We start from the raw sequence: 19453 nt of genomic DNA, 5'->3' as shown, positions 1-19453 counted from the left end.
CCCCCCCACCCCCACCCCCCCCTTATTTTTTGCTGGGGATTGGTAGGGGAGCAACAAGTTATTTACATCTGTTCTTCCTTTCCTCTTTAAGAGTGGGATTCATCTTTGCTACCTTGTACTTCCTCAAATCATCTCTATTTAGGTGGGGTATTGCTCTGAAATTACAACCTTTAATGCAGCAAAGGTTTTATTTGTTTAGGATGAAACTGTAAGTTTGGGAGTTTTCCTTTGATTTTTGGTAACTAGTGTCTAAACCTTCCCTTAGAAGAAGTGGAAAAAAATTACCTTATATTGAGTGGAAACTTGAATTTTATTCTTGATTCCGCTACAGTCTTCCGGTGTTACTTTGGGTGATCCCCTAATATGCATTAGTACATCAAAGTGAGGACAAAAAGTAGTCTTTATCCTTCAGAGAAAAGGGCAGAATGGATCTTGTGTGATTGTACTTTCTTAGTGGCAAGGACTACTTCTCTGTACTGTCCCTAATGCGTGGAGACACCTGAAACCTTGGTGCGGCTGCATTAGGCAGTAATCTTCCTTTGTCAAAATCTGGGATCACCAATGTTATACAAATACAAAATCTCCCAGACAACACTTCCTAAATTAAATCCAGTAATGATGTGTTTAAAGAGTTTGGGCAAAAAAAGAAGAGAGCTCACTCTGGACCTAACACAGAATGATACACTCGTGTGAGCCCAAGTCTTTGTGTCTCCAAGGCAGGTGTTTGCTGGTGAGACCTTGTTGGGCATTCCAGTACTGCACTGTACAGCCTGCTGGTATTGCAGCACAGTGGTTTTGAGTCAGTAGCAGCTGTGTGGCTTCATTTTGGGAAGCAGTGTCCCCTGAATGGGATGCGACATCACTGCAGGGAGTTTTGTGCTGTAGCAGGTCTGTGCTTCCACCAAAGAGGGGGTTTATAAAGCTTGGGGTTGTTGCAGGGGAAAATATAGTTCTTCAGGCTCAGAAAAATAAACCATCTTTCTCTTCATGGCTGTACTAAAATTTTTGACTTCTCTTCCTTTGAGAAATTGTTTCAATCTACCTATCAGCATCCTGTAGCACCTCCTGACTCCTGTTTCCTCATCAGCACTGCTCTTGGGCACTCCAGAAATGTCACTGGTCATGTGCACGCTGTGAAATGACACCGCTTACGCTGGATATCCACGGTGTGCTAGAGAGATGTGCAGGTGCCCAATGAGTCTCTGCTGTCCAGGCAATCTGTCAGTCAGATAGGGATGTACCACTTTTGGGGATGACAGATCCCTGATCTTGCTCGATTTCCATCTTCTGGTGTGGTCCTTAGGGTTTCATGCCTTCTTGTGTCAGTATTTTTTTGCGTGCTTGAGCTCCTGTTACAGTCTCAGCAACTTCAGTTGTGTCCCACTCTCCTCCTTTCCTTGTGTGGTATTAGCATACAGACTATTGGAGCTCACCACCAGTTTTCCAAGAAAGAAGAGCCAATTTTGCATGGCTGTAAACAAGCACAGGCAAGCAGCTGAATCTTGGGCTGGAGCTACAGGTTTACCTGATGTAGTTTGTACATCAGCCAGTACAGTCAGTTTTGCTAATCTGTGTTGAAGATGCTCATGGTAATTTTTACTAGTGAAGCACTGGATTGCACATGAGGTTCTGGCATTCCCCTCCTTTCCACCTGATAGTCAGTAGATTCTTTTGTCAGTTCTTCCTTTGGAAGCACTCTGGGATTTTTGTTTATTTTTTTAGCAAAGTACCAAAGCCAGTCCCAGGGCCACACTGTGCCAGAGGCTTTCAGATATTGAAGTAGAAGGTACCTTTTAAAACAAACACTCATTAGCCTTGATTCAAAATTCTCTGTGTCTTGGAAAGTAGCAATGGGAACAGCTTTTTAGCCTGGAGAAGTGTTGGTCCGATCCTGACTTTGTAGTGTCAGTCTGTGCATGGCATTAGCATCTGTTTTCCCTGGCACTGAAGCTTGCGCAGTGATGAAGCTGAGATGGGGAGAATGCAAAAAAAGTGGGATGGGCTGAGCCCCTACAGACAAGTGCTGAAGTATTTCTGTTCTTAGTCGGTCTGTCATTGTGCAAATCTATTAATTCCCGTGACATTTCTATAAGCTTATGAACAATATTTTTCCTTTCTGAATTTTAATTCCTGTGACTCTTTTGTTCCAATCTCAGCCCCATCACTAAGCAAATCCCAAGAGTTTTCTGTGGGCACTTTAGATGGTGGCATGTCTGTCTTTAGTTTTCTGCTTTAAACAAGTAAAAAGAAAACTCTTCTGCTGCAGGGAGAAAAAAACCCTGGCACTGACAATAACAGAAAAGTGAGACTGTGCATGGAGGGTGGGTATGTTCAAGGTGAGACCTCTTTGGGGAATGATCCTATTTCAGTGGGGCTGTGCAGAGACAGTGATGCTTTCTGAGACAGGATTCAAAGAGGAGCAGAAGAGCAAGGGACTGAAGCACTCCTGTGGAACCAGCTTCAAGAAGAGTGCAGCCGAGGCAGTGATATAATAACCATGAGAGAAGCTACAAAACTTTGATTGAAAGCTGTTTTGCTTGAACGGTACTGCTATCAAATACCCTTTTTAGGCACTGAAAAATTTGCTGGGGAGAAATGAAAAAGAGACAAGGGACCCATACAAATTGAACAGCAGTTTGACTGTCTAGGTCATGAAAAACTTTTGGATGCAGTGGTAGGAGCATCAGCAAGAAATACGAAGTTGGATAACTCAGTGTCTTCTCCCTCTGATTCCTGTTTTTGTGTAGTGAGCAAGAGTCTAAGACTGCTTGTGGTTTCCCATGGTATCTGAAACCTCAGATTTGATTCAGCACCTGCTTTTGGTTTGGCAGTCCCTTCTGTGGAGTTCTCCATTTCATGTCCTGCTCTGCACGTGAAAGAGTTGTCTGTCTGTCTGAAGGGATAAGATCCCATCTCGGAACACTTGTCCCACAGCTTGATAAGCATTTTTGCAAGGCACAAGGAACTGAAGTGAGAAATGCCAATCTGCTTTATGCAGCAGGGAAGCACTTGGCAAAGATGCAGTTTATAAATGAAAGAGTTGCCAAGTTTTTTGTTATAATTTGTTCTGCTGACTTTTGCAGAAATGTAACCTGGGAGATTATAGGATGGCTCCTCTATAACAGATTTCCATAGAAAATGTGGCGTAAAAGAACAAGACACAGTGGGGCAAATTCCCAGCTTCTCAAAGAGTGCTTTACATTTGTTGTCAAAGTAAAGAAGGTCTGAGATGAACATAATTGTAAATGGCAGATCTTCAGTAATTAACAAATAATTATAAATTCCTGATGGTGTAGAGGGAGCTTGGGGTAGGTCTGTCTACAGTTACTCTTGTAAACTGGGACTTTAAAAAACCCCAAACTGCTATAAAAGATTATGTGGGAACTTTCAGTTTAGCCTTCATTTATGTGAACTCAGCTTGATTGTAAGAAAGCTGGTCAGAAGATTTTCTCTGAGCTTTTTTTCTTCAGAGAAATACTAAGTTGCCATCAAACAGCAGAAAAGTGCCTATAATACTACAGGTTTATGTCTGTTTCTTTTGATGGGGAATGTAAACAAAATGTTCAGCCTCAGCTTAGATTTGACCTCAACTAAACCCCTTCAGGTTGTTTAAACTGACTCGTAGCTTCATGTTGCAATCATCAAGGCACAAGTGATGGCTGGGTGCTCCCCGGGATGGCAGGACAGAGCATCACAGCCAGGACCTGTCCCACCACCCCAGCTGGGGAGGGGACCAGCCCCAGCCTAAGCGTTGGGTGCCTCGCTGGGGACAGGCATGATGGTCCAAGGACAGGACATCAATCTGTGAGGGGATGTGGGTGCAGGATCAGTGGGGCCATGGTCAGGCAAGTGAGTGTGCTGGGGCTGGAGCCCGGCTGTTCTAATGTATAAATGTTCTAATAATGTTCTAATAGTTTTCTAATGTTCTAAATGACTAAATGTTTACTTTAATATCAGACAAGTTGTCATATACCACTGTATGCATTTCACTAACTATGGGAGGGGTAGTCACACAGCGAGGAAAACCTCACACGCTGAGGGTTTTGCAGGCAGACTCCACTATGAGAAGTTCTCACATCACCAGACAGTGTGGACACCATGAGGAAGCAATTTCTCCAATAAAAGCATAAAGAATAAAGTACCTTGTTGTGCACAGGGAACACGATTAAAACATACTTTCTTTTTCATTTTAAATGTATAATTCAACTCACTTCAGAGTCTATCTCTCCAGCTAGTCTTTCTGTCCATGTTCATATTCCAAATTTATGGAATATTTGGGGTTCCAGTCTTGCTCAAAAAGGTTTTTTAATTGTTCCTGGATAGGCAGTTGCCTTTTTTGCATGTTGGTTTAATTCTGTTTGATAATTAGTCCCACTCCAGATATATAAATGAAGTAATCCTCTGACCAATTGGAAGTCCCTTGCAATGGCAAAGTAGCTAATTAGAAAACATTAATTTTCCAGTGCTCTGTTTGACCTGCATACTTGCTTAGTACTCATTGCTTGACTTTGTTGATTTACTGTCCAACTGCAAATCTCACTGGGGCCAATGGTGCATCAAAAATCAGGTCACTTTCTTAATTTCAGACCTCATGTTTAGGCAATTCACTATTAACTGCAACCCTGAACAGAAAAATCTGAATCCTTAGAGCCTGTGGCAGAGAGGCACGAATCTGCTCATTGTAAATAAAGGAATTGAGTACAGGATTTGGATTTTAAGAGAGGTAAAAATCAGCATTTGATATGGGTTTCTGATCTAGAAAAAGAAAGAAAAATCCTTAATTTACTTAATTCTCTGTGGCACAGTGTGTACCGGTACAAAAAAATCTCAGGCAGATTGTATACCATCAGAAGCAAAGAAATAACAGCAAATGAGTTTCAGAGCAGAACTTGCTAAAGGAAAATAGGAGAAACCAGATCCTTGATGTACAAATCCTCCGTAGTTGTTCTGAGTCAAGCATGCAATACTTGCTTTTAAACAGCTTTCCCTCTCAGACATGGGAATAGCCTGGGACTCCTCCAAAGCCACCACCATTCAAAACATCGGACTCTGTGGGGAAAAAAATACACATTTTGGCATTTAGCATTTCTCTTACTGCTCACCTTAGCCAGAAAAATTGGCTGTGCTTAAAAAGGTGCTCAGGCATGAACAAAGTTATGAGCATATCTGTCTTCAAAAGGCAATTCAGTGAGAAACAAATTCTATTCAAGTCCATTGCAATTGCAAGTTCTCATCTGGCTGGAAGTTGGGGCTATTTGCTGGTTTGCATTGCTTCGGGGATAAACTTGACTGAAACTGCAGACCCCTTTCATGTTCCCTTTTCTAAGGGACCCTAATGTAAGAGTGAAAAATAAATGCCACCGTGACTGTCAGGAACTGAGCAGCGGCTGATACTTTTGTTTTCTCATTTCCATTCCTAGAGTTCTCTTCAACAAACAGTGCGTGGAATTAATTCCTCCCAGCAGTTTCTTTTCTTTTTTTTTTTTTTTTAAATGAATGATAATTTTATATCCTAGAGCATCAGCTGTCACTGCATCATTCTGAGCACACAGGCTGTAAAATTCCTACCATGATTGTCACAGGCTGCTCACTCACAGTTGTCATATGCCGCTCTTAATGGTTCACAATTGTATGAAATAATCTCTTACTAAACTTGACCTACAGCATTTTCTTCCCTTCATATCTCTCCTTCTTTATGCAGGACAGATGTTCTGATAAAGATGTATACTTTGACATGTTCAGCTACTTTACGTGGCAGATTGACCAGGTGTAGAAGTGTTCAAGGACTTCTTTTTCAGTTAGCAGCTCCTGAGGTAAGGCTCACTATAGGCTACATGAGGATAGATTTCATCCTTTTCCCATCTATGCCATAGCTTCAAGTCATCTGAAGCTTTCCACGAGAGCAGTGATGCACATCCCTATTTAAGCTAAGATGTATATACATAATAGTAAGCATGTGAGGGAGGCTTATGAAAACTGCTGACCTGCATGTAGAGATTATTTGCCATGTCAAACACAATGCCAACAATGACGATTATATGAAATTATTATTATTATTGTTTGTCTTACAATTACTCACTCCTTCTCCTTGTTAATAAGACAAATCATGTTAGGTGCCCAGTGTGCACTTTGTATTGTCAGAGAAGACCTGGTCTAGAGACGTCCCAGCCTTGCCCACATGTCTAGGCACAAATCCTCAAACTGGCTATGGACTCAAATCCATTAATATTTGCAAGGCCAGACCAATACTAGACAAGCAGGACTGATGATTGTTTCTTATCATAGCTAGGAAAAGGTAAGTAGCAAACACCAAAAGCCTAGTAAAGCAAAGGTGGAGTTTGTAGCCTTGATATTATTAACAAACAATAATAAATGAGTGAGCAAAGTACACAAGTTTTCACACTGGTTTGCCACAGTTCAATTTTCCATCTGTTAAGAGAAACTGGTTGCTGAAGTGAAGCTAGATAATTCATGCCAGACAGTACATGGGAAGAGGAAGCCTCTTCTGATGAGGTTTGCTCTGTGTGAGAATGTTTAACCTTCATCTTTGTCAAAAATTATGTGGTATAACCATTGCTACTCTTTGTCAATTTAGACTGACCTACACCAAAATGCTAGGGAAAACAACAGCAGCATTTTAGTTCTCTCCTACAATAACAAAATAGAATGAAATGAAATAAAATAAAACAAAGCCACTTTTTAGCATGAAAGAAAATGCCTAAGTTAATGGAATTAAAAGTTACATCTGTAAAAATAAGAGCAGACTACTTAAATACCCCACCTTCATATGCATCTTTAGTATTGAATCCTAGAAGACCAAAAGCCCAAACATAAGAAATGCAGAGAAAAAAATATATTTTGTAATCAAGAGAGACAGAATGATTAACAGAATAGGTTATAGGGGTTTTTTTGTTTGTTTGTTTGTTTTTTTTTTTAACAGCATCTCCAGTATACTAATTTTCTGGTTTGTTCTTAACTGGATTTTGAAGCATACAGATTATGGTAAATTTATATACCAATGCCTCAATTAAAGCTATGTTTATATTCAGTTTAACGATACTTTAAAAAAAACCCTGACTTGAAGTAGATGACATTGTCATACTTTAAGTTGATATATGATGTCTCAAATATGTTTTAGAGACTGTTTCCACTGAATGTGAATGCTAGAACAATTACATGATTTTATGTTTTTGCAGTTGTATCAAAACCAAGCTAGTTGGTTTCCTCAATTGAATATAAAACAATCAAAACAATTGCATTTTAAAAAGTAAATAGAATCTTCAATTATATGATATGGAAACACTCAATTCTGAATAATTCCTACTGCCTACTTTCAAAAAAGTTCCCTTGCTCTAAAGACAGCACAGTGGCTGTTATAAATAATCAGTGATGTAAACTCCATCTTGTTCATGAAAATGTTTTGAACCAAGCATTGATTATCTGGTGCTTATAAAACAAGTTAATACCTGTAAAATGTTGGCATCAGTACTATTTAGAGCACGAGAATGACACATAAATTGTAATTTATCGGTGCAGTGTTTCACACACCTCAAGAAACCTGCTGGAAACTGAATTAATCAAGGTGGTGTATTTCCGCTCTCTTACAGGTTTGTTTTAATGCAATATGAATTGGAACAAAATCTGAAATAAAACTTAGGCCTAGTCTACAGTGGGAATCGAGGGGCATAACAAGTCTTTTATGAGATGGGGTTAACTCCTGCAGAGGGGATAATTAATACACATGTAGGCAGAGTTTGGGGAAATCGGGATGGATGCAAGGGCCTCAGAGCAAAGCTTTCCATGTAATCTCCATCGTATCTGCATTAGTCCTGGAGACAGAAGTCTGTTGCTCTGTTTACTAGGAAAGAGTCCTACAGGTTTTCACAGGAAGACTCTTTCTCTTCCTACCCACCATGAGGTGGGTGGAAGAGGCCTTTTTTTTTGTGACAGTTTTGCCCCTCAACAGCACAGGATGTTTCTAGCAATATTTTGGCAAACCTTGATCCACAGCCCCTTTAACAAGGACAGGGAGAGCAACCTGCCTAACAGCTCTTGGCCAAGCATCTGAAGCCACCGGTATGCCTCATAGACCTCTGCTTTGCTGGATCAATGGCTGGGGGAAAGCTAGAAATTTTTCCTCCCAGTGCAAGCCCATATAAAATGTCATAAGCCTCAGGTTTACCTTTGTACATCTATGCCGAACAAGACTGAGCAGTGTAATTTGCTGTCTTAAAAGGTCACCCCAATGAAAAATAAGTCTTCAGGTCTTACTATGTGAAGTGGTGGAGTGCCTAATTCACTTGGATTTTTTGAGTTGCCCCATCTAAATGGCAAGAACATTTCAATGGTGTTCGTCACCTAATTTTTCTAACTATCCTTTGACTAAAACATCTGGTTTAAAAAGTTTTACCTCTCTTACATCATGTAGCTGCATTATTCTAAACTCAAAGGATGCACTCCACGGGGTGGTGAGATGAATGAACCACACAAACTACACGGGACCACTCAAGTCTTGAGAATGGAGCACCCCACACTTGCATCGCTCCAGATCTAGACAACTGCTCTGTCACTGAAGTTGCACCGGAGTGAAACAAGAGAAAGAGCTGCGAACCAGTCCAAGAATCCTCCCAGGTAATTCTTTCTTCTTTCTTTTTCAGTTGCAAAATTAGTGCCAGCCATCAGGGATCAGTGCTGTGTTTGAAGTACTGCACTGAAAAGTAAACGCTTTAGCAGTCCAAGCAGTGTTCTGAAACTTTAACAAAATGCTTGAAAGAAATTAAAACCAGCATTCCAACCCATGCAAAATGACACCCTGATGTTGAAATAACCATTAAAAAACAAAGATGAGGAATCAACATCAAAGTTTACTGCACCAGAAGTGACAGCTATAACAACAGAGATATCAAAGCCCAGTTTAGAGACAACTGATCTGAAAGAGAGCCTAACAAAACAAACTCCACAGGCCTCATCAAAATCCCCAAAAAAGAAACAGGAATGAACAACAGACAAAAGAGAAGGAGAAGGTGGAATTCATGTAGATCACACAGTACGTGTATCCATACAGGGGGAAGGTCTGGAATCAACACTGCTAAAGCAGAATTACATACAACACCTGACACACTGGAAACAAGAGGAAAACAAGTTGCAGATAATACACAAATGCTAATAATTAAGAAAAAATAAATGGGATATTTGAGGTGGGGACAGTATGTGTGGAACTATGAAAACTTAGGACAGTATCTTTAGTTCTAGAAGAACCTGCTTCCGTATCAGGTAATGGCTCTGCTAAGAACACTGAAAATACTGGACATTTTAGATTGCCCAAACATCATTTCACATCTCCTTCCAAGATGGCTAAAAGTAGGTCAGAAATGGAAAATTTTCAGTCAGAATATCTTTATTATGCAGAAAAAGAGGAAATTCCTGCTATTCTTTCGAGGAGTGTTGGATCTGAAACCCTTTCTGTCTGCAAGGGAGATAGAGCCTCTACAAATACTGTATTTAGAATTTCTGGTTTGGGTTTTTCCAAAGTTGATATTGTTTTTTCTAAAATTGAACAGCATTCTGTGTTACCAAAGGGGGATGCAACTCTTACTAAATATCAAATGAACATTCCAGAATCTGAATCAAAAATGTCATCTCCTGCTGATAGGAATCTTTCTGCAACAGATTTAGAAATTTTAAATGAAGAACGGAGCAAAGAAGTCTGAAGCCAGGAGGGAAAACACCAGCTCCTGAAATATCTGTGGGTGACACAGAATGTACAGTTAAAATACATAAAACCTGAAACCCAAAATTTAGAATTTCTTGCTGTAAGGGAAAACTGTCAGGAAGTGACATGGGTTCTAAAGTGGAATCCAAAACTTTGTAGGGAAAGATTATCAAGTTCTGCTGATGAAGACATCATTCAAAAAACGGGTATTAAATTACTCAGAGGAGAAGCTCATTTGAACTGAGGAGCCCTGACATAGGAATCAACAGATCATCTTTTGTGGATGGAAGATATTAGAAGTCTTCAAGGGAAAATTGGAATGCTCAAATTCCAGGAGCCAAAGTTAGGAATCCCCCTAAGAAAAGGGAAAGGGTCAGAGCCTGTGATTGGCTTTCCAGAACTGGAAATGGAGCTAGCCCAGCTAAAAATGACACCCCAAACTGCTGACATTTCTTGTGTGAGTTCCAGCATCAGAACTTATATTTGATATGTCAGATCTTGGAGGAGAGGGAGCTGTTGAGAGCTCTGAGGAGAAGGGAATAAAATTAAAAGGAGAACATGAGATAAAAGCTGAAGTTGAGACTAAGGAACACCAGAGATGTTTTTAAATGGCAAAATACAGAATACTTGCATTAGGCTAGACATCCTTAAAGGGAAGGAAAAAAAAAAAAAAAAGTTGAGGCTGATCTTGAAAGAAGTCTGGAAAAGCCTCAGGTAGGCATTCCCTCTGCCGAAATAAATTGAAACAAATGTGCACCACTGAAATTATGATTGGAAAAGGGGATACTCAAAAATTAGGAGACTGGGTGAAGAGTACTGGTGTTAGCTTGCCAGAGTTGGGAAGAGATATTTCATTACCTGCAAAGAGAACAGGGATTAAAGTGAATATTCCAAACCCACATACAGTTACATGTTCAGATATAGTCAAGCATGGTGGTGAAGTCCAGAAACACGTACTTCAGAATTCACTGTGTCTTTAGCAGAATTGTAGAAACCAGAAATAAGTGCTTCAAAAATTGGAAAAAAATATGTTTACCAAAAAATTCCCTACATGTGCTTTGACTGTTCAAGAGCACAAAGTCAAATCGCAGGGCATAGAGATCCCCACATTAGAAAGTTCTACTTATTTAGACAATTTAGGAGTAGAATTTAAATGATCATCAACTGAAATTAATGCAGGCAGAAAACAAAAATTACAGATGTTTTTATTCCAGAGGAAGAGGTGGACATTTCAAGCCAAGAGGCAGCAAAAAGCCATGAAAGTTTATGGGCAGAATGAAAATTATGGAAGTTGAGCAAGGAGGTTGATTGAAAAGGCCTAGGTGTGAATGGTCTACAAGAAAAGGATCAGAAGATGCTGCTTATGTTGCAGCTGAACTGGAGGACATAATGGTAGAAGTTTCAGGAGTGAAAATGGACGTGAAAATTGCTAGAATAGATCCTGAAATAGAATTTGAAGTGGAAAGTGTTGAAAAGGACATCTCTGCAGGAGTGGAAGAGCGTGTAGCAGAGAGAGCACAGGAAAGCTCATTACCTAAAGAGACAACAACAGGCAGTGAAAAATTTGAAATTGATGGGACCCCATCTAATGTTCCAGTTTCTCAAACTATCGTTACAGCTGCAGCAAGGACTGAACTGATCTTGTTGGAGGAAGAAAAGCATAGTCAGTCAAATATTCCTGGAGCTACAACCGAATGAGGACTGTATTTATCAGTCTGTAATGAAAATAAAATAATAATCTACCCATATGTGGAAAAAAAAAATAAATAATGTATTCTTAATTTTCTAGGAACTGAAAATGAAGCAAACCCTAAACCTGACACTTATGAATGCTTTGTTGTTAAGCATTTAGCACATAAAAACTCTCAAGTATATAGAAGTGCTATCCTATGCACTAATAACTATATTGATTTGTTCATATCTGCCGAAAAGGAAAGGAACCACCACTGCTATCTGCTGAAACGTCCACGTTATGACAGCAGTTTCTAGATGAGGTGGGAATGGTTACAAACAGATCTGAGACTTTTTACTCATTATGGTCCTTTATGGATGTTACTGTACAGATGTTCATCCTCTATTGTCTTTCCCCATATTCTTCTATTAATACAGGGAAAGCAGACATGACAAAACATTTAGAAACTGTAAAAGAAATGTGTCTGGTTGTCAGACCCTCTCTAACTTTATGCCTTCTTCATTCTTACATCTTTGAGGTAGGGCCAAATATTTTAACGAGAACTGCTGTCAGCCTGTGTTCCTCATATTCTCTCTGAAGAGACTGTTTGCCTAAGTATTAGGCATTTATCAGTCATCTGGATCATGCAGCATTTCTCTGAAGTTTTTCCCTCTTCAGATGTTGTTGTCCAATAGACCCCAAATTACTACCTCAGACAGCAATGGTATACACCAGAACTGAGGAAGAGAATCGCAGTCAAACCAGGAAAACAGAGACCAGGGAAATGTAAGGTATGTATCAAGGGACATCCCATCCCAGCAACAGTTCATGGCTGCTTGCAAGGCAGCCTCCATGTGAAGCTTGCCCAGAAGCTCTGCCTCACCAAGCAACTTACTGAGCATTTGTAAATTAGAGAAGTTGTTTTCTTATCCTTATTCCTGTGAAATTTACCCCCCCCCCCCCCCCCCCTTTTTTTTTTTTTTTTGCCTATTATAGTGAAAATGTATGGCCAGTTGTATTTGTTGGTACAGGTTAATAAACCTGTGAAACAGAACTAGTGAAAACCAGCTGGAGGCTGTTTCTACTTTGCAAGACACTACAATTAATTAATAGAAATTCCAAAATACTAAGCAGAATCTAGAGAGGAAATGAGGGAGGAGAGCACTAAAAGCAACTCCATCTTGGTATATTTGCATGTATGTGAATATTCACCAAATGTCAGTGCTATCTGTAGAAATATATGCCTTTAAAAATCTGCATTAATAACAACACGCATTGGTTTGTAAAGGAGAATATATCATCCCTACGCTAGTTTAGGGGTGGAGACTGGCGGGGCTGGCTGCAGCAAGGGAAGGGACATTGGGGTTTGGTGTATAACAACATGGTGGCAGGGCGGTGGCCGATCTCCCAGTGGGGAGATGCTCTCAGGGCCCTTACAGAAATGAGTTTATCCAGTGATGAAAAACTGACCCCTGGAAGCTGCCAGCTGAGGAAAAATATGAGTTCTATATTGTGATACTCCAAAGCAATGTAGTGCAGTGCTACCCTAGAGATGGATTTGGATGGATGTACTTTGTCCAGGGAAGCCTGCTGTGAAATAATATTGAGTGATCTGAACAGCAGCCCCTAACAGGCTGCTGGTACATGCTAGCAGTTGAAAATGGAGGTTCAACTGCATGTCTGAGCTTTGGTTTGGTCATGGAAATGCCTCACTTGTGGTGAACTCAGAGTTAAAGTATGCATTAAGATTCCTAAATGGAAGAAATGAAAAAATAGTTTATTTTTGAGTTCAGGTTTGTAGGTGAAGTGAGTCAGTTCCTCAGCTGATATTAAGTGACATCATCCCCAATGGATTTAAGGAACATTTGCTAACCTCGGGTTGATGTTACTGTGTCTTCAAATGCAGACTTCCTTTTCTCTTTGGGTGATTTTTACCTGGGAGGTGAAATCTTATTTTGAAACCTCTGAGTAGTACAAGTTGGACTGACAGTTTTGTTGAAGTATGCCTACAGGCTCCCAAAAATCTTACTGGATATGATTTATGGTCTTGGAAAAGAAAGATAGATATATATATAAGGGAGAAAAATGTATTGCTGGAGTGGTCCCTTCACTGCTGAGGAGCAATATTATTGGAAAAAGGAAGATGATCTGATCAGGCAAGAGAAAAAAACATTAATCAGCTGGAGTAAATGTGTTGGTGGTGTGCCTGTGTTTTGATGCATCAGTGAAAATGCACTAAGTAAACCAAATATTTTGAACCTGAGCTGCTGAGCATTGTAAACTCACTCTCCTCAAGGCTGCTGAATGCCACCTGAAATCAAGAAGTAATGAGGTTGTCAGGAGCCCCTGTCCTGTTCTGGGTGGCTTTCTCCATCAGGCTACACCAGAACTGGCACCCTTACTATGAACACTGTGGTGGCATGCGTGAAGGGCTGGGTGGAGAATGAAGAAGTAGGGGTTTGCTTTGGCTTGTAGACTAACATTGTGGCTTAAATGCCACATCCCCAGATGGTTTCTGCCATTGTCAGCCTCGGTGGGGCCTGGAAAGTTTCCCAAAGGCTGCACTGCTCCCGCAGCTATCCTGCTTTCTAGGAAAGATACTTCATGTTGAAAGGGAAGAGCAGTTTCTATCCCCTGCTGCTTTGCATGGCTATGCAGCTTTAGCCATTATCTGCTTCCCTTTTAAATTTCAGTTTTAAGAGATTAATATTTGAATACTTAACATTGACTAGGGACCTGTCCAGGTCTTCCAACTTCCACTCCTCACTTCCCACAGCATAACTGGTAAAAGTCTTTCCTCCTGAAAATAATGGGAAGATCTGTGTTGGCCCTGCCTCTATGTGGGGAAGAAAAGACCCAACTCCCATTAACGTCACTGGAAATTGTTAGAGGTCACAGTAGTCACTATCACTGTATTAAATATGAGCGGTGCTACTGCTCTTGCAGCAATAAATATTAATGTTTGTAATGCCACAGGTTGTGTGGTTTGTGAATTTTAATGTGCCCAGCAGAGCTCCCTAAAGGCGAATTACTCCCCAGAATCCATAACAATCTAAAGCCTTTTCTTTCTGGTAATTTAGAAAAACAATCTTGCTCTGCTGCTGTAGCTGTTGGTTTTCAAGGCTTTCATTACCTACAGAGAAATCGTGTTTGACACAATACTGTAGTTATTGAGAACACTGGTTATATTACACAGTGCACCTAATATATCAAACTCCACATATCCCTGGATGCAGACAAGATAATTTCTTAATCTTTTTCTGAGTCATGCTGTACAGCTACATCATTGGTAGAGACCACCAGAATTACAGTGGACAGGGCAAAAATATAATAGAATAGAACTTGTTTATATATCAAGTAATATATTTTTTTTTTTTTTTCACCGTAGGTAAGTTTTTCTATGACTTTAGTGCCATTGTATCATCTGTTAAACCAGCTGGTACCTGCTGTTGGTAGCGACAGGATGCTGGAGAAAAAAAAAAATCCTCTAGTTTTGATCCAATTTTCTCTCATTCCTAAAAGCACTCTCTATTCGGAAATAAAAATGTGCTCCATTTTAGTCATTATTTTCATGTGTGAACCTTCTGTAGCTATAGCTCTGTTCTTTAGGTGAGAAACACTCTTCAGGGTGCATGAAAATGTGTAAGACAAACTTGACAAGTATTATTGATGGCAACTTAATTCATTGCTGATGTCTCCATACTTCTAAATGCTCTGTCTCTTCTACCTGTTAGGAGACAGGGGAAGAGTATGTAACATAGTAAAGTATCCTTATCCATGATGAAATTGCTTTCATTCAAGTAGTAGATTTTACTAAATAAGGCTATTGCTGGAATGGAGGAAATTTTGTTACGTGTGCCCCAGACTATAATTAATTCACATGTGAATTAGCTGGGATGAAGGTGGGCATGGCTCATGATCTGAATGATGCTTAAGAGAGAGTAGGACCATCATTTTCTCCTTGAGAGACCAAGTTCCTCATCAAGAAATGCAGTGTGTGTCTAATAAATTACAGATTTATTAAGAATCCCCCTAAGAATATTCAGAATTAGATGAAAATTAATTCATTATTCATTAGTAAAACTGCTTAGATTCAGAAAGTGTTTGTGGTTTGGATTAATGTGCAAAGTTATCAAAATGGCACTCTCGGTTAAATAATCTGCTAAAACGCTGCAGTAAGGAGATCGTCACCTGTCTGCATGCAGTTTTCTGCAGTTATCTGGAGGTAATTGCATCCCAGCTGCTTTGAGTTCTTTGCTGATATCTTATTTTTAAATGGACTGTAAGGTAGTTTGCTTCAAAGAACAAAGTCTCCTTTCTGCTTTACCAGTCATGTGCTCATGCAAAGAAAACACATCTGATACTGGTTAATATTTAAGAGCTGAGGGCTTTGTTTTGTGCAGAGTTCATAAATGAGCAAGGCAACTCCTCCTTGCTAAGACTTTTATGCTGCATAAGGCATGTCCCGTGGTGCTAGAAGCATCTGTTGTCTGGTTTTAATGATATTCTTCATAACACCCCTGTACGCGTCCTTATGCCCGGGGCCCTTCTCTTTGGCCCCTGCTTTCGCTATGGCCTATCTCTTGATAAAGTGGGATGGCCTGGCTGTCAAAGCTACACTGGCCTAAGCAAGCTGAGATAGGCTTTCTGGTTTTGAAGCCACCTTGCAGGAGTCTAGATCATCACCGCTTGGTGATTTTTGCCCACTATAAAGTTCAGGGTCTTTCTTTCCTTTCCTTTTTTTTCGAGTGAAAACTTTCTGATGTTTTACCATCTGTGTTAGTCGTCTTAGATTGTCACTGCTGGAGGTTTGCCATTTCTATAACGAAGTCCCATTTTTCCCTATCTAGCAAAAGAATTTTTATTTTATTTTATTTTATTTTATTTTATTTTATTTTATTTTATTTTATTTTATTTTATTTTATTTTATTTTATTTTATTTTATTTTATTTTATTTTATTTTATTTTATTTTATTTTATTTTATTTTCCAAAATAAAAAGAGAAAAAAGGTTTCAGTTTTCAGGAAACCTTTGAAATTTTCCCCCTGCCCCTTCTTATTTGTCAGAGAAGAGAGATTGTTAGATTGTTTTAGCCCAACGTTGCTGATTTGGATTTCCAGCCCCTGTGTTTCTAGGAATTTGTCATTGCCTCTGTGCAGTTGTTCTGGTCTTTTCTGGTCTCTTGACTTTCCTCCAGGGTTTAACAAAACTTCCAGCTTAATATTTTCTCAACTTCTTGGATGCCCTTAACAATCACTTTTAAGGCAGAAAGGTATAATAATAATAATTTTCAATTCCATTTTGTTCCTTTTAAATCCTTCCCGTAGTAAATGGATAGGGTCTTGTAAGAATGTTTATATGGAGTTGGTACGTTTATTGAAACCTATTTTGACTCAGAAGTAGGATATTTTTTGCTGGATATGCTTCTCCCAGGCTATGTGAGTACTTGTTGTCTCTTAGGCCTATCTTCTGCAAGCATTTATGCATGTGTTTAACAAATTAATTTCACTGGGACTGTCTCTGCATAAGCTTTTGAGGAATCAAAGCCTTAACCAGCCTTCTGATGCTGTGGCCTTCTTTCCATGCACATTCTCTGTACTATGAGGTGATCTAGCAATGTCTTTAAGGAAAGATCCTGTTTGAAGTGTGCTGCAGGACAGACATCTGAAGAGACACTGTCTTGTGTTCTCTGAGAAGCAGAGGTGGACCTGTTGGCTCTCTAGGTGACCACCTAAGAACATGGGCTTCATGTTGTGCTCCTGTGGTCTGGAGTTACGGATGAATTAATTGCAAGAGTAGGAGGAATGTGTGAGGAGTCTGCTGTGGGAACTCCTGCTCAGTGCATGATACTTGACAGATGTGGTATGCAACAGAGGCGTTCCCATTCCCTGAGGGAGTCTGAGGTTGATCCTTGGCATGAAGATAGGAATTTGAACCTGAAGGATGTGAAGTGTTCCTGGAGCAGAAGAAACCATGTATGAGTGAGGCTAGGGCTTTCTGTTAAGACCAGGAGAGCATCTTGCAGTGAGGAGGATTCCTAAGATGAGATAACTAGTTGTAAAGGATGAACCAGGAGAGGTGAAGGGGTTGTGATGAGGAAGGGCTTATAAAACCTAAACTAGAATGCTGGCATAGGATGGTCCATGGAACATGTACAGGGATTCATCTCCCTCCACTGAAGCCCTGAATTCAAGAAGAGAAAGACCAGAGCAGGCTCTGGGTAGATGGTCCCTGTTCTTTTTATCCCAAAGACAAACTGTGATGAAATGCTTTTGCTTGAGAGAGGTGAAAGGTAACTCCCTATTTTACACATGGAAGAAGACCCCACTTGTTTTGTCTTTTACTATAGGAGTGACAACCAAGTTCCTTGATCGCTTGGAGGAGCTAGTTAAACCCTCAGTCCTCGAGAGATAGGAGCAATGAGTGAAGAATCTGGCCCATGTGTCTTTGTCACTTTCTGGCCTTGGGATAACTATATGTAGGTCTGCTTGCCTTTTTTGTTTATTTTTTTCTTTCTTTCTTTTATAAAGGAAGTGCATAATAAGGCAGAGGAGGAAGAGAATGCTAATACTTTTCAAACACAGACCTCCAAACATGGGTTTGGAACAAGATAAGTGCTGTCAATACAGGGCAAATAGTTTTTTGAATTCTCCTCACTTCTTTACAAGCTGTGGCTGTGTACACATGCACGGCTCTTGCAACCTCAGTACTACAGTGGATTACTTTAAAGACAAAAATATTATTTTCCAAACTAAATCAATTGTGAAAATACTGCATCTTCTGGGGATGCTTTCAGCCACATCTCAGAATTAAAACCTTGAATTCAGTGTTTTTTTCCAATAGTACAAGTAGTTCTGTTTCTTCTTTAGATGCTGTTTAAAGTGGATGCCTAACTTCTGCAGCATGGGAGTAGTCTTGTCTCAAATTTTAGCCCACTTCTACTTCACGTGCACAGGAAAAAAAGGGCCATAGAAAGGTGATGAATACTTTACATTCTCAGAATACATCCTTCAAGTTTCTGTACCAGTAATAGATCTTGAGCTCTTGCTTTCTATGTAATAAGCTCGATTATTATTATGGGGAAATGACAGTAACTGATGAATAGGTAACTTTATCAAGATTGTTTTCATCATGCTGCTGTGATGAAGAAAAATCTGTAATTAGAAAGCTGTGTTGAAGTTTTTAGTCTGGATCATTCCACATCATCTCTGACAGGCAGGCTTATTAATGTCTTAATTTCAGTTTTGTGATTGTCCCTTGCTAAATCTATGCATTGCTGTGCAGTACTTAGTCTGTTTATTTATTATGTTCTTCTCAAGTTAGGAGATGACCAAAGACAAGAGTGCGAATTCAGTAAACTTCAGAACGCTGAAAAGGTTAAAATCCTTTATCTTCATTTAGATAAATTTTGGAATCCCTTTGGAACTTAAGTAATAGAAGATTTTAATTTTATTTTTTTTTTCAGATTTAGAAATGCCTGAAACTTGATGAGTATTGTAAAAAAAAAAAAAATTAGCTAAAATTTATTGACTATTGCAGGTTTCATGTCATCAGCAACAGTGAAAGATTTAAATGTATTTTAGCATCTGAACTGTCACCATCAGCTATCTCCCTTAGAGACTTCAGATTTCCTTAGGTAATTATTTGGGGCTGTTTGCAAGAAACTTACTTTCGTGATAGATACTGGAATAGAGCTCTGGTGAAGGCCACAGCAGAGCTGGGAAACAAAGTCTCTCTGTACTTGCTCGCCACCCTTTTGACATGGGCTCCTGGCAATGGGGCTGGGTGGCAGATTTCTCTTCTGCAGCTTGCTTCCTTGTGAGGGATGTGCTGCTCCCTTTCTGCTCTCTAACAGTAGGTGGGGATGCTCCATTGACAGAACAGATCCTCTCTACTGCCTCAAAATGTGAAGAAGAATTAATTGTACAGTTATTTAGACTTCATACAAAAATTTCAGCCCCATTCCAAAGAATCTGATGCTTATCAAATATCATCCCAGCTTATCTGATCTCTACTGTGAGTACTTTGAGGCAGAAACATGACAATTTAGAAATTACAGCCTGGAGGAG

The sequence above is a fragment of the Athene cunicularia genome, assembly GCF_003259725.1.
Source record: "Athene cunicularia isolate RWA chromosome 5 unlocalized genomic scaffold, athCun1 chr5_part1, whole genome shotgun sequence".
In the NCBI taxonomy this organism is placed as follows: domain Eukaryota; kingdom Metazoa; phylum Chordata; class Aves; order Strigiformes; family Strigidae; genus Athene; species Athene cunicularia.
The sequence above is the reverse complement of the archived record's forward strand: the minus strand, read 5'-3'. Positions refer to the sequence as shown.